Source organism: Neltuma alba, unplaced genomic scaffold, assembly GCF_004799145.2.
Source record: "Neltuma alba isolate B1F8T4 unplaced genomic scaffold, ASM479914v2 tig00006815_pilon, whole genome shotgun sequence".
Taxonomy (NCBI): Eukaryota; Viridiplantae; Streptophyta; class Magnoliopsida; order Fabales; family Fabaceae; genus Neltuma; species Neltuma alba.
The window spans coordinates 208,314-225,391 of record NW_021634588.1 but is presented as its reverse complement, the minus strand read 5'-3'; the positions used below and the strand labels follow the sequence as shown (position 1 = coordinate 225,391).

Genomic DNA, 17,078 nt, shown 5'->3' with positions numbered 1-17,078 from the left:
CATTAGACACCAAGCTGCTTTGGATAGGCTATCAAGTTAGATTCATATGTGGGAACTTCGTAAATAGTTTCTATTTTTGTATTCCTAAAATCAGACAGAAGTCTTTCACGCAGAAGCCACTGAGGTTTGGTAGGTGGAGCACAAACACATTTGAAAATTCGTAAATGACAACTCCAAACAATCTTTTTATATGCTCTAGACAGTTAAAAACCCGAAGGAAACAAAACAAATACAGTAATGTGCATTACCACAATTTGATGCCTTAAGCATATTCTGAATATCTTTTATAGCGAAATTGCCTGTCTGTTTTAAATAGAAATGTTATAGCATTTAGAATAAACTGTAGGCAGGAAGTTTAAAAGCAGTTCTCATATCCATTACTTTTCTTAACCTCTCAGCATCTCCAAACCGTCCAAAACCAGCAAAAATATTGGACATAAGAACATAATCCCCAGAATATTCTCTCTCCATCTCCAGTATTCTCCTCATCACCCTCTGACTAATTTCAACATTTCCATGAAAATTGCAAGCACCTAGATGTGTCCACCAAATCACGACATTGCCAACCTCAGGAGGTACCTACAAAGCAATATTTTCAGCTTCCTCCAACCTGCCTGCCCTTCCAAGCATATCTATTAGACAGCCATAGTGCTTGATATCTGGCAGAAGCTGACAATCATTAGCCATTTTATGGAAAAACTTGAGCCCCTCTTCCACCAATCTTCCATGACTACACGCGTTTAAAACACTCAAAAGCGTCACATGATTTGGCTTGATCCCAGCCTTTTCCATGGTTTCAAAATACTCTACAGCCTCTCTTCCCAGACCATGCATTGCAAAACCTGAGGTCACTGATGTCCATGATACCGAATTTTTCTTGTAAGCAGATATCTCCGCAAAGAATCTGCTTGCACTTGCTATGCATCCACATTTTGCATAAGATTATATCAGTGAATTCATAATGCGTATATCAGAGGCACTGAAGCCTCTCTTTTCCGCATAGCCATGGACTGATTGACAAATCACAATGAACCCAAGATTTGAAATGGCTGGGAAAATGGTCAGAAGAGTCACTTCAGTTGGTCTTATGTTATCTCAAATAACCATTTCCCTAAACGTAGTCAATGCTTTACTAGGCTTATTCATGCGTGTGAATCCATCCATAATAATTGTCCAGGAGAAAAACACTCCGAACTGGCATTTTATAAAATAATGACAAGGCAAGGTCAAACTCACCGCATTTAATCAAACCAGTAATGTAAACACAGTATTTTTTTATTTTTTTATTTTTTCCAGGCATTCTGTCGAGCACTTGCGCCGCTTCGATTAAGAGACCCCAGGTTGAGTACATCTGAAGTAAAGCAGTTTGTACATATAAGTGAAAGTGAAAACCCACTTTGAATATGACAGAATGAATCTGCATTCCAAGGTGAGCGCAGTTTGAATTGGCACAGGCATGACAGAGGAAGGCATTAGTATAGCTATCAAAGGAACAATAAGTCAGAAATGCATGGCAGTTTAGGGAAGATATACCAAACCTAACAGCTTCTTCAAGAAAGAGGCCAAGAGAGTAACAGCGAATCAGAGTGTTGAAGAGAAGCAAACAGGAAGAGGCGCAATAAAAAGGGTACAGAAGCATCCCAGAGGTGATGATATGACAGTGGCCCTGCTGGGCAGCTTGGTGGTTTGATGCGTCTTTGAGTAGAAGAGAGACCAACTGCTGCGGATGCGTGGCTCGGGAATGGCAGGAAGACATACTAAATTCAGAGGAAGGATGGCGTTGAAGAATTTGGAGAGACGTGGCTACTAAACAAGCGGACACAGGGTTCCTCCCCTTCAAATTTGACAGAGGAAAGAATGGTCAAAAAGACTCAGTGTAAGATGGCCGTTTGGTAAACAAATTTTTTTTTTTTACTACTATATAATTGTTACACCATGATAATAAGATTCATCCGCTGGATTATTGTTGTGCATTGCAATATATGATCAATCTGGAGAAACTATTTATAATGTTGATAAGTTCAAAGGTTTCAAAATTTTTTATTCAAAAAAAATTTCTTAAAGTTACATTTGTTTCTCTCAATCTCGTGAATACACAACTAATATAATGCAACCCTGCATGCTAGTTGCAAAAATTCTCATCTTGCTGGCGAGTTTTGACTTTACATTTGGTATCATGAAAACCACGACATTATATCCACCCTCGGTGGAGTGGAACACTTGTATATTATTTTACAACTTTTAACATCATATATTTTCTGCGCAACCTAGGTGGATGGCAAAGAAGATACCACTCTGAAAAATCAATTACATTAAAAGCTATTCTATTTAATAAACTCAAGATAATGGACTCATCATGGCCATGGGTCTTATAATTAACTATGGAACAGTTGCCCACGCGAATAATGATGGTTCAACTTACAAAGATAATAAGTTAAACATTTTTGTGCCAGAATCAAATTTATTTTACTTAATACAATAAATATGTGACTTTGCTTCTTCCTTTTTCAATAATTTTTTGCATTATGCACATTTTTTTCGCATTAAATTAAGTATAAAATTACCTTTCAAAATATGACACAAATATTAATAATAAATTCAAACAAACAGGGCTAATAACTTTGCGTCTAGTTGATATCATCTTTAAATAAGAGTTAGTAGAATCTCTTTTGATTCTAAATATAATATCAATTCATTTAGTGTCCTAAATTCATAACTTTTTTAAATTCTCTCTATTAATTATACATATTAAGAAGGTTTTCTGTTAAGGTAGTAGTCCCCAATGCAAAGGAAATTTTAAGAAAATAAATATGCTTTTTTACAAATAACTAAACAAAATTTCTTAACGAATTTGTAAATTAGTTTTTTTAACTTTTATGTTTAGGACTGTGAGAAAATATCATATATATTTTTTCATTTTTTTATTTATAGAACTCGTGTATTATTTTTTTAAGGAGAGAAAGAGCAACAATGAATAGCGTCATTCAAACATCAGAAGCTATCAGGACAGATAAACTACCAGACCATACAAAAAAAGCAGTACTGTCTCTAATAAGTGAACACAATAACAAAGGAATGAGTTTGGGTGATGATGAACATTTCAAGTGGTGATGAACATTTCAACTTTATCAGATTTACATGTCCAAATTTATTTTTTTATTTTGTAAAACAATGATTTTAACGGGTATAAAGTTTAAAATAAAAATAATTCTTTAACTATTTTTTAAAAAAATAATTATTTATTTGCAAATAAATAATTAAAATGCCTAAATCTAGATCATCCACATTATATCTGTACAATCCAGATCCAATGAGTCTAGGTGCTTATCACCCTCAAAAGACCTGCAACAATAAATCATCTAAAACTGTTGTGAAACAGACGTCCTCTACTCACAATCGTCTACATAAACTGACCATAACAATGCTTCTTCTTTTTTTTTCCCCGAATACACACAGACACATTTATTCATGGAGAAAAAGGGATGTTCCCCTTTGATTTTTAAAAAATCCTTACTCCTAATTTTCTGACGGAAAAAAGAATGAAGAAGAAAAACTATTGAGCGTCATTTCCATATTTTTAGAAATTTGGAAAGTCATGGAAGGATTTTTCCAACGCATGTTATTCTAATCCTCATTAGTCAAAGCTGTGTTCAGGAAGTTTGAAACTTTGCAATATTATTAATTGGAGGGACCAGAGGCAAGGCGTCACCTGAATTTTTATATCATTTTTCTAAATTTTAACTGGAAGTTTTTTTCAAAGTTTAACAATGAAGTTAGCAATTCTTATATTTTACTTTCAATAAATTATATGCTTGTATCTATTTAACATACCTTATAACTTGATATCAAATAAATTTTAAGCAATTTGAAATCTGAAAAATATTAGTATACTAGCAGAAATTATTACATGTATTATTAACAGCATTCTTATAAGTAATACGTATATTTGAAAAAAAAAATTATTAATATAGGCAAGTATTTTTATGGTAGTAATACCTACTCATTACTGTGTCCATGTCTTTACGGGTAGAACAAAATAGAAGAGTCAAATGAGCTTTTTTCTTTTTGTTTTTTTCGACCTTTAAGTCAAACGAGCTATCTTCCTCAACCAACCAATCTGATCCACAAATTAATGCGACACAATCTCATATATATTTTGATTCCAGTAAACCTCGTGAATGAATCAAATTTACTTGGAAGAGATTTTTGCCTATTACCCAAAAGAGATCAGCTTACTGATAATGAAGTATGATCCTCGTATTTCACTAGAATAAAAAAAATGATATATGCGGATGGTTAATTTCAGGTTTATTAAAGACATGAGACTCAGATCAATAAAATTAAAAGAAACTCAGCGTGATTTACATTTTATAAGCAATAGGTCTATTGACGAAGGAAAAATGAGTCGAACCTTCTCACACTTCATGAACAAGAATTTCCAACCACATCATCCTCGATAATAATAATTTCCACAAATGATGGTGACGGTGATAATAAATTTAAGGAGTGTCACTTACGTTGTTAGAAATAAATCACATAAATCTGTTATTCATGCCACAACAGCCTCTTATTTCTACTTTTCTAGACACCATTCATGACCAGAATGCTTTAAATGAGAATGATTGATGTTAACGATTGATTGATTTTAAGTTAGAAGATGATATTATTTCAAATAATCTTTCATCAATTGGTTCAAAGAAGGAAGAAGAAGAAATGAAATGAACCTTCTCACACGGAGTGAATAAAAATTTACAATTGCATAATCCTCAATGATAATTTTCACAAATGATGGTGACAATGATGTGTTAAATTCAAGGAGTATTGAAAAATCCGTCCTTTTACCCCATTTAGTATGTATTCAGAAGCATTAAGATTCAAGCAAATAATAAATTAAGCCCATAGATTAAAAATTTATATTTTAATTCTCGGGTTACTATTTATTTAATAATTCTAGATTTTTGATCTAACTTTAAAAATTCATAACCAAGTATAAAAAAATCATTTTGAGGTGGTTTAAGTTGTAGATAGGTTGTACATAATTGAAGAATAGTTATGTTGTACTCCCTCCGTCTCTTTTAAGCAATTTGAATTCTGAAAAAAAAAAATAGTATACTAGCAGAAATTATTACATGTATTATTAACAGTATTTTTATAAGTAATACATATATTTGAAAAAAATAAAATTTATTAATATAGTCTAGTATTTTTATGGCAGTAATAATGCCTGCTCATTACCGTGTCCATGTCTTTACGGGCAGAACATAAATAGAAGAGTCAAATGAGCTTTTTTCTTTTTGTTTTTTTCTTTTGACCTTTACTCAAACGATCTCTCTTCCTCAACCAATCAAACTCATATACAAATTAATGCAACACAATCTCATATATATTTTTCTTCTATTTTGATATCTATTAAATGTTTGATTCCTACAAACCTTGTGAATGAAGCAAATTTACTAAGAAGAGATTTGCCTATTACCCAAAAGAGATCAGCTTACTGCTAATGAAGTATGATCCTCGTATTTCACTAGAATTAAAAAAAAATAATGATATGTGCGGATGACTAATTTCAGTTTTATTAAAGGCATGAGACTGAGATCAATAAAATTAATTTTAGTTACTATAAAATTAGAAGAAACTCAGCGTGATTTACATTTAATTTTATAAGCAATAGGTCTATTGACGAAGGAAAAAGGAAACAAACCTTCTCACACTTCTTGAACAAGAATTTCCAACCACATCATCCTCGATAATAATAATTTCCATAAATGATGGTGATGGGGATAATAAATTTATGGAGTGTCACTTACGTTGTTAGAAATTAATCACATAAATCTGTTATTCATGCCACAACAGCCTCTTATTTCTACTTTTCTAGACACCATTCATGACCAGAATGCTTTAAATGAGAATGATTGATGTTAACGATTGATTGATTTTAAGTTAGAAGATGATATTATTTCAAATAATCTTTCATCAATTGGTTCAAAGAAGGAAGAAGAAGAAATGAAATGAACCTTCTCACACGGAGTGACTAAAAATTTACAACTGCATAATTGACAAACTCAATTATTTTTATATATTTTGATATCTTTTATATGGGTTTTGTCAACTTAATTGGTCCCTTTTAGCCTTAATTGATTGTTAACTGATTTAATATATTTTATTTTGAATTATTATTTTATAGGGGCAAAATTGTCATATTTTGGTTTAATTGTAACGAATTAATTTTTGAGGACAATTAATACTACCTTATTCTTGAATTTTGTTTGTAGGTTTTTGAAAGATTTAAAAGAATAAAATTAAAAATTAAAATATATATATAATAAAAAATAATTTAAAAAAAAGGGAGCAAAACGCAACCCACTAATAACATATTATTATCATCAAAGGGAGAGACGCACACACGAAGCGGAACGTGGGGCGGCGGAAAAGGAAAGAAAGAACGACTTGGCTGCGAGCATTCAGAACAGAGCTGGACGGCGGCAGGAGAAAAAAAAAAGAGAGAGAGAGAGGAACAGGGCGACGGCGTGGGAGAGGAAGGAAGGATTAGAGGAGCTCGATCTGTTCTCTATTAATCTTCTTCTCCGTTGAACCTTGCTGGTGGCAGCGAGGAGTGTGGCCGACGGCGCAGAACAGAGGAGCACGAGGGGGTTCGACGGCCAATTGTTCCTTTCCACAGAATCACCAGGATCACCGTCTTCCCCATGGAGCCTTGTAGCAGAATATTGATCACAGCAATTCTCATGGCAATCCGTGGTTAAGGTTCTATAATTCTCTAATTCAACAACAATGGCAGGAGCTCGGATCATCAAAGGGGAGTTTTAGTTGCTTTAATTTCTTACTCAATAATTGTTTAACAATTCCTAGGTCTTAGGATAGTTTTTCTGATTGTTGGGATAATTGTATTGCTTAATCTGATTATATTTGGAGATTATTGTGACTGAATTATTGCTTAGCATTTGACATTGGGCTGTTTATAACTTTAATTTCAATTATAATGTTATGATTATGACATTTGTATTGATTTTGGAGTTAATATATTGTGATTTTCTAAGGCGCTTGGAATCTTGGATCATATTGTCTTTTGCTAACTATAATTCTGTCGTTTTGGATTTAAGAATTCTAATTAAGCATTTGTTTTTAGCATCCTTAATCCCATTTTATTATTGTGGTTGCAGTTAGTAAGTTGGGATTTTAGGAAAATATTTTGTGGCAATTCGAGGTGACTCGGTCGTTGGATTAAAAGCTTAATTATAATTCTTAATTCATTATTTTAACTCCTGTATCTTTTGGAGTGAGAATTGCTTGCGTTGTTGAATTGGAGGATTGATTATTATCATTATTATTTGTGTGTTTTATTTTTATTTCTTCAGTCTTCATTCATTTTAATCATTTTTATATAAAAACAAAAAAAATTTTAATTTCAATTTAATTCAAGGTGTTTACTTAGCAATTATCAAATTTAAAATCATTTTTTATAGTTTAAGTTACTTGCATTTATTTATTAGGATTTAATTTCATTTTCGGCTCTTCAAAGTGAATACGACTCGGATTTTGCACTATACTGCACTAATTCGGTTAATTTTTAAAGTAACCCTAAAGCGACAAATTAAGGGCAGTTATCTTCGATAATCCTCAATGATAATTTTCACAAATGATGGTGACAATGATGTGTTAAATTCAAGGAGTACTGAAACATCCGTCCTTTTACCCCATTTAGTATGTATTCAGAAGCGTTAAGATTCAAACAGATCATAAATTAAGCCCATAGATTAAAAATTTATATTTTAATTCTCAGGTTACTATTTATTTAATAATTCTAGATTTTTGATCTAACTTTAAAAATTCATAACTAAGTATAAAAAAAATCATTTTGAGGTGGTTTGAGTTGCAGATAGGTTGTACATAATTGAAGAATAATTATGTTGTACTCCCTCTGTCTCTTTTTATAAGCAACCTTGGACTCCTTTATGTATATCAAAAAGTTAGTTAAAGAAAATAAATGAATAGAAATTGAAAGTTTTTCTTCCTCCAAAATACCCTTATCTATAGGTGGAGAGAGAGAGAGAGAGTAAAAAGAGAATAAAAAAATTATTATAATAAAGAGAGTTATAAAAAAGAGAGAATGTGTGATGGAGAGAGATAGTGGTTTAGAAAATAAGATAATAAATATATTGAGTATTAAAATAAATCATTAATGGGGTAAAATAGAAAATTTGCTACAAAAATTGATGACAATTTAAAAATATTGCTTATATTTATGGATAAGAGGGAAATGGTGGTTGTTGCTTATAAAAAGGGATGGAAAGGGTATTTGCTAGAATGAGTTGTCCTCGGTCCCTTAAAATTCACGTACTTCTAGGTAATAAAATACTTCCAATAGATACTTCGCGGCAAATTTTCCATATTTATAACCCCATTCGTCAATATTATCATGGTTATCTCACCATCATCACCTCCTTAAGTTTATTTTGAAGTGAATTTCATTCCCCAGCATTTCAATTACTTTGCAAGCCATAGCCCAGTTCCCATTTATCGTATTATTGTGTGGAAAAATAGCAAAAAAAGCCATTGAAAATAGAAAAATTGTAAAAAAGGACCCTGTTACAACATTAATATTGGTTTTGACAAAAATTGATAAGTACATGACAATAATTTTTGTGAACAGGTTCTATATGCAAGTTTTCAATTTTCAAGGTCTTTTTTTTTTGTGATTTTCTCTTATTGTCTCAACCCTGAATTTCAACAACAAACAATTTAATGGCCAACATATCGCAAAACTATATGAGTTATGGTTGAGAGGGAAATATTGTTTTATGATCTGAGCTGGACAATTAATTCAGGGGATAAACGATGAACCTTCTCACATGGTACATAGACTGACGATAAATTTTTTTTTTTTTTAAGATATAAATATATACTACATTGAAGGAGAAAAAGGGACGTTCCTCTTCTTGTGTGGCCTAGATAACAAAATCCAAACTCTTAATCTTTCTGAACACGGCTTTGACTAATTTTATATACTACGTAATCTTTCTGAAATATTTATATGTATTATTATATTAAATATAAGTTTATAAGTCAGAAAAATTAATTTGAAAAAATTAATAAATATAATTTATTAATCTCTTAAAATTACTCAATTAGGTTTTATATTAAGGATTTAGTATTATTTTTCTGAGTCTTTTTGGTTTTTTGACCTTTAAGTCAAACGAGCTCGGAATATATATCTTCCTCAACCAATCAAGCTGACATTAATGCCCCTTATTCTAATTCTGATCAGTCAAAGCCGTGTTTATTGGGGTCCATAAAACTAGGAGTTCATATCCTTCTAGAGCCGGGAATCAGGGCCGGCCCGGCCCTCCAGGGCCGGCCCTTCAGGGCTGGCGGGTTTAAAAGGGCCGGCCCTCCAGGGCTGGAATTTTAAAAATATCCCAATTTGCTAGGCCCGGCCCTTAAGCTACAGGGCCAGGGCCGGCCCGCGGGTTTTTGGCCCGTTTAAGAAAAAATACTATTTTTTATATTTATCATATTTTTTATAAAAATAAATCAATGAAATTATTAATAAAAGACATAAATATTAATAAAATTAAGTCACATATATAAATATTCATCAACATCTAAGAACATCTAAAACATTCATTAACAAGATAACAACATCTAAAAGTTTTATCTATAATGCAATTGTGCAATAAATAAACACTATTATTAATCTTTTGAAACTTCATCATCACTATAATTAATTACTTTTTTTCATAAGTATACTTTTCTTTTGTAACAAAAATATCAAGTTTTTCTTCTTTATGAGAATTTTATTTTTAAATTTTGCAATTTAACTATTATTTTACTTTAATGTGAGAAACATTGCTGTTGAAACTCATGAATTTCTAATTCAAATTATAGAATCACAAGTTATATAAGTATAAAAATATTCTATTATCAAATATATATAGTTTAAAAATATCAACGCATATAATATAAATCAAATCATTATTAAAGTCCAAATTAACCCATTTTTTAAAAATTTAATTGGATAAATTATTATCTAAAACTAAATTTACTTTTAAAATAATAATAATAACTAAATATTTGAAATATTATTAACAATGTAAAAAATTAATAACATTAATATTATATAAAAAAATTTAAAAAATAAAAAAATATAAAAGGGCTTAAAAGGGCCGGCCCGTGGCCCTCCAGGGCCGGCCCTTTTAAGCCCTCGGCCCTCCAGGGCCAGCCCTCCAGGGCTTATGTTTCATTTTAAGAGAAAAATATCAAGCCCGGCCCTCATAATTTCAGGGCCTAAAAGGGCCGGCCCGACGGGCTCGGCCCGTTTTCCCGGCTCTATATCCTTCTTATACGGCATGAACAAAAATTTTCAACCATATAATCATCAATAATAATGTCCATAAATAATGGTGATATGATGATCAATTCAAGGAGTGTCATTTACGTTTTCAAATTTCCATATTGTTAGAAATCTCGAAATTCATGGAAGGATTTTCCCAATATCTTCAAAAATAATGATATATGTGAATGATTAATTTAACTTTTATTGAAGGCACGAGCCTTTGCTAGATAAAACTAATACTAATTTCAATAACATTAAAAGAAATTCAGCGTCCTTTATATTTTACAATGAAGAAGATTGATGGGTGTATTCATCTAATGAGGAAGAAGGAAAAGAAAAAGGGAAATCAACCTTCTTATACGCTATGAATTAAAATTTCCAACTACATAATCATCAATGATCTCTTTCACAAATGACGGTGACGGTCAGGATAAACTCATGGAGTGCCAATTACGTCGTGGGAAATTAACGACACAAGTCAGTCATGCATGCCACGACAGCCTCTTATTTCTTCTTTTCTAGTCACCTTTCATGATCAGAATGCTTCAATTGAGAGTAATTATAGTATCTATATCTTGACGTGTAGAATAAAATGTAGAAGAGTTAAACGAGCTTTTTTTTTTTTTTTTTTTTTTTTTTTTTTGACCTTCAATTCAAACGAGGTCGGTACACACATATTCCTCAAACAATCAAAAAGATGCATGGTATATTAATTTCAATGAAATTGAAAGAAATTCAGAAGCGACTTATATTTTAATATATTGATATTCTGGTCGGGCCAATCACATATCAGTATGACCCATATGGTGTTATCACCCAAACTCTAGTTAATTAATAAATTAATTGATATTAAGATTATCCCATCATCACTTGTTGGAGTTTATTTTGAAGTTAGTCTCATTCCCCAGCATTTCAATTATGTTGCAAGCCCCACACACACACTCACATCCTAGTTCCCCTTCATCATATTATTGTTTCAACCGAGTTTCAACCAAAAACAGTTTAATGTAGAGACTTGAAGTATGGATCAGAGGAAAACATATTCGAAAACAAATAAAATTTATTAATATAGTTGTGTTATATTTTTGGGACACCTACTCTAATCATACTTCAAAATATATCTATGTCCTTGCGTGTAGAAACTTTTTTTTTTCCTTTTTTCTTCTTCTTTTTTTTTTTTGAACTTGAAGTCAATGGAGCTCCGGGGATATGTGTGTGTGTGTGGCAACCAATCAAACAAATCCACGGTATCTCTAAAAAGAAAAGCCAACACTACTACAGAATAAGAAATACTTGACGCTAAATACTTGACGATTATAACAAAAAACCTTCAAATATAGTATGTTGGGAGAAAACTTGACGGTTTTAATAGGAACTGTCAAGTTTCATTCGATAATACTTGACGGTTTTTTAAAAACAATCAAGTTTTCTATAATAATACTTACTATAACCGTCAAGTATTGTTAAGGTAAACTTGACGGTTTTTCTTTAAACCGTTAATTTTTATAATACTTGACAGTTTTTTATTATAACCGTCAAATATTATTTTAAAACACTTGATGGTTATAAAGAAAAACCGTCAAATATTATGTTTTAAAACTCCCTGCAGAAATTATATAATATATACGTACTATTCTGAGTCTGATCAATCAAAGCTAGTTCATGTTATTAGCAAGCTACTAATTAATTCTCATACGGCATAAATAAAAAATTTCCATCCACGTATTTGTTAATGATAATTTCCACCAATGATGTTGATTGTCAGTGTTGCTAAATTCGAGAAGTATTACTTACGTAATTAGAAATTTATCGCATAACTCAGTCATACATGCCACGACAATATTTTATTTCTACTTTTTAAGACGCCTTTCATGACCATGATGCCTCACATGAAATTGATTGATGTTAACCATTGATTAATTCTATTACCACTACTGCAATATCTATGTCTTTACGTGCAGAATATTCTATAGAAGAGCCAAACGAGTCTTTATTCTTTTTAATTTTTATTTATTTTGACCTTCAAGTCAATGGAGCTCCTGATATGTATCTTCTTCAACCAATTTATACGTGGTCTCTAAGAAAAGATAAGGTGGGAATTATGTTAATACATATTAATCTATTTTGTTTTTAGTTTAAGAGAAAAATTAACCTTTTAAGTTTTAATTCAATTATGACTTGCACGTATGAAAAGTTGGAAAAGCCACAGTCCCTCCGCTGTTGCCTTGTATTAATATTAACTACACAAAGTTAAAAGAAATTAATCGTTATTTATATTTTATACATAGATTTTGATTCACGTTTGATCGGTATATTCATCTATTGAGGAAGCAGAACAAAGGAGAAAAACCTTCTCACACGGTATGAACAAAAATTTCCAAACACATCATTGTCAATGATAGTGATGGTAATAATAAATTCCATTGCCACTTGCATTACTAGAAATAAATGGCACAAGTCAGTTATGCATGCCCCGACAACTTCTTATTTATACTTTTTCTAAACATTTTTCATGACCAAAATACCAGAAATGAGAATGATTGATGTTAACCATTAATTAATTTTAAGTTATAAATTAATGTATTATTTCAAATAAACTTTAATCAGTTAGTTCAAACAATTTGCCTTCTTAATGAATTAAGACTGATCAAATTAAAAAGAATAAAAAGCCGTTAATGAACGATGCTCGGTTGCATGCTTTTCAGGAATTGAAAGCAAGTTGAGATCTTAAAATAGAGACTTAAGCCACGCTATTTCGAATTTTCTAAAATTACTTATAGATTTTCAATGCTCACCAAGAAATAAAGGGGTTATCAAATGAAGAGTAATCCAGTAATTATAGTAGGGAGTGAGATTTTTAAGTATCCTGGAAATACAAAAAGGATTAAAGTGGTTTTTTTTTAAAAAAATCTCTAATGCTCGAGAGAGATTGTACATATTAAAAGGATTTTCATTTATGGGTAATTTTAATGCAAATAGTTAAAGATGATATTTTAAAAAAATAATACATTTTTTATAAATAACTAATTTTTTTAATTTATGTAACTTAATTAGGAAAAATAAAGGAAAAATACCTGTTAAATTTTAAAATGATAAATATGTCATGCTAACTACTCTTATAAAAAATTTGAGTATTTGACTACTTTTCTAATGATTTTGAGTCAAAATATGTTAAAATCACATATTTATTATTTTAAAATTTAATACTCCCTCCGTTCCTTATTATAAGAGACATTTGATGCTTATGGCATGTTTCTATATATAAGAGACACTTAAAAGTTGTCTCTATTTTTTTGTGTTGATTTCCTATTTTACCCATATTTATTATCTCCAACTCACACTCTCTCTCCTTCCCACTTCTCTTTTTTTAATAATTAATTGTTCTCTCTCATGCTCTCTCTTTTTGTTAATAAGGGCATTTTTGGAAAAAAAATTATACTTTTTACACATTAATTGTTCTTAACTAATTTTAACTATTTTTTTGATCAACGTACTTCGGTTATTTGTCTCTTATAATAAGGAACGGAGGGAGTAGTGATTTTGGTACAGACAAAAGAGTCATTATTTAAGGCACCGCCCTGCCCTTACCTCGTTCATATCACATCTTCCTCTACCAATCAAACTGACGCACGTTAGCTATAAAAAGATAAGGTAGGAATTTACTCTGACTCTGATAAGTCCAAGCCGTGTTTGTCCATCGATATAGTTAATTCCCTTTGTGTCATAATTTATAATTTATTTTAAAAAAATTTATTAATTACACATATCAAGATTTTATTAAAATATAATTATAATGCATGCGCTTGGTAATGAAATTTTAAAAAAATCAATATATATTTATTTCAAATAATTAATTTAACCAATATTTTTAAATTAGTTATCTAATTTTTATATTATTTATATTATTGGGAGGAAGCACTAATAAATTAACGCAACATACTCTCTTTTTTTATATATATTTTGATATCTAACTGTTCAATTACAAGAGAATAGCCTTAATGGTTACGGTCAGTGGAGTATGGTCCTCGTATTTCACGAGAATAAACAAATAACGATATATGCGGATGATCAATTTAAGTTTTATATTTTGACGGCATGAGACTGATATAAATAAAATTAATACTAATTTCGATAATATTAAAAAAAATTCGGTGTCATTTATAGTCTCATATATATAAATGAAATTAATATTAATTTCAATAATATTAAAAGGAATTCGGCGTCATTTATAGTCTCATATAAATATAATTAATACTAAGTTCAGAATATTAAATTCGGCGTCATTTATATTTTGATTCAAGCTTGATTGGCATATTCAAGCTTGAAACGGTTAAAGACATGAACCTTTTCATATGACATGAATGAAAATTTGCGATCACAAAAATTTCGTAGAAAACGGTCAGATATATTATTAAAAATTAATGATACAAGTTAGTCATGAATGTTACAGCAACTTCTTATTTCTGTTTTTCTGGACGCCCTTTATTACCCTAATACCTCAAATGAGAGTGATTGATATTAACTATTGATTAATTTTAAGTTAGAAATTAAATAATTATTTCAAATGAACTTTTATCAAACGATTTTCCATTTTAAGAGAGAACTTAACTGATCAAATTAATTAAATGATAAGAATTTTTTTAACTTAACCTCAAATGAAATTTAAGCAATTTGAATTCTGAAAAAAAAATAATAGAAGCAATTGCTGATTCATTACAAGTATTATTAACAATATTTTTATAATTAATACATATATCTAAAAAAATAAAAATAGGAAATTGTTTTAGAAAATTAGGGAAGGTTTTGAGAGAATATTGATGTTCTGTGATATTTTTCGGACATCTACTTGATGAATTATAACAATATTTTTATAGGTAATACATATATTCACACACATATATTCTTCAACCAATCAAAATGAGACAATATGCGTGTCAATTAGATGATTGGTTCTTAATAATTGTGAATGGAGAAAATTTAGCTGAAGAGATTTGTTTATTATATTACCCAAAAGAGATTAGCTTTTACTGCTGGTAAAATATGCTCCTCGTATTTCACCAGAATAAATAAATAAATAAATAATGATATATGTGGATGAATAATTTAAAATTCTACTGAAGGCATTAGACTCAGATAATTAATATTAACTTCAATAAAATTAAAAGAAATTTGGCGTGATTTGTGCTTTATACGTAGATCTTGGTTCAAGTCTGATCCATATGTTCATCTATTGAAGAACAAAAAAGGAGACGAACCTTCTCACAGCATGAACAAAAATTTCCATTCCTAACACAACATAATCGTCAATGGTAATTTCATCAAATGATAGTGACGTTGATGAGTGTGTCACTGACGTTGTTAAAGATTAATGACACAAATCAATCGTTCATGCAACGACAACCTTTTCTACGTATTATTTTTAGAGACCTTTCATGACCAGAATGCCTCATATGAGAGTTATTAATGTTAACTATTGATGAATTAATTTGAGGTTATAAATTAAACAATCATTTCAAATAAAATTTCATCAGCTGATTCAGATAATTTGCTTTCTGAATAGAAAATTTAGAATCAAATTAATTAAATGATAAGAATGTTTTAAACATCAATTGTTTTTACTTTAAATAAAAATTATAGTCCTTTTTCATGAACCAAAAATCTTCCTCTACTGAGTTATTAATATTTATCACGTTAGTTGACGCCAATATTTCTACATTCTAAAATAAAATTATTTGAAAACTTTCGTGAACCGCTTGTGTATAAATGACCCATGGATCACTCACTTCATATCCATAAGACGCCTCCCCTGTTCTTACCATATCCAAATGAAAAGAATCCTAGGCATGTTCAGCTCTAAGTTCAATTTCTTTTGGCTTGTTGGAGTTTTATGTCTCTTTTGGTGTGCAGGATGTTCCAATATAAACATCAGTTGCGCAGAGACAGATAAGGAAGCTCTTCTCAAATTAAAACATGGTTTCGTTGATGCGTCCGGCATGTTGTCCACCTGGAAAAGTGAAGCTGATTGCTGTGAGTGGAGTGGAGTATCATGCAGTAATTTGACCGGTCATGTAATCGGCCTCGGTCTTAGTTCCCTGGGAGGTAATATTGATTCCTCATTATGTGATTTGCGGCATCTAAGTCACTTGAATCTGGATGGAAACAATTTCGAAGGTAGCAAAATTCCAGAATGCATTGGCTCACTTGGTCAACTGAGAGAGTTGAGTATTTTCTATGCTTCAATTGGTGGCACTATTCCTCGTGGACTGCAGAATCTATCCAGTTTGGAATATCTCGACCTTCGCTCTAATGATTTGATTGTGAAAGATCTTGAGTGGATTCCTCACCTTTCTTCTTTGAGATCTCTTTACCTCTCAGGCGTTAATCTAAGTCAAGCTGTTGATTGGCAGTCATCATTATCCAAAGCTCCTCATCTGTCTGAGATTTACTTGGACTGTTGTGCTCTTATATCTCATCATTTCAATCCTGCATCTTTTGTCCACACAAACTCTTCCAAGTCCCTCAAAGTCCTTTCTCTTGTAGGAAATAATTTAGACTCTTCAATCCTACCCTGGTTGTCTAACGTTAGCAACGTCTTAACAGGTCTTGATCTCGGTGATAACGCTTTGGAACATATTTTTCCAAATACTTTTTCAAATTTGTGCCGATTGACATTGTTATGGTTGTCCCGTAACAGTTTTTCAGGTCAATTAAGTGATTGGATACCACA

General features: G+C 30.9%; 1 pseudogene; it reads right to left on the bottom strand.

Moving 5' to 3' along the window:
• LOC114751211 (nuclear intron maturase 2, mitochondrial-like) overlaps positions 1-17,078 on the bottom strand; it is a 32,099-nt pseudogene that overhangs the window by 1,586 nt on the left and 13,435 nt on the right.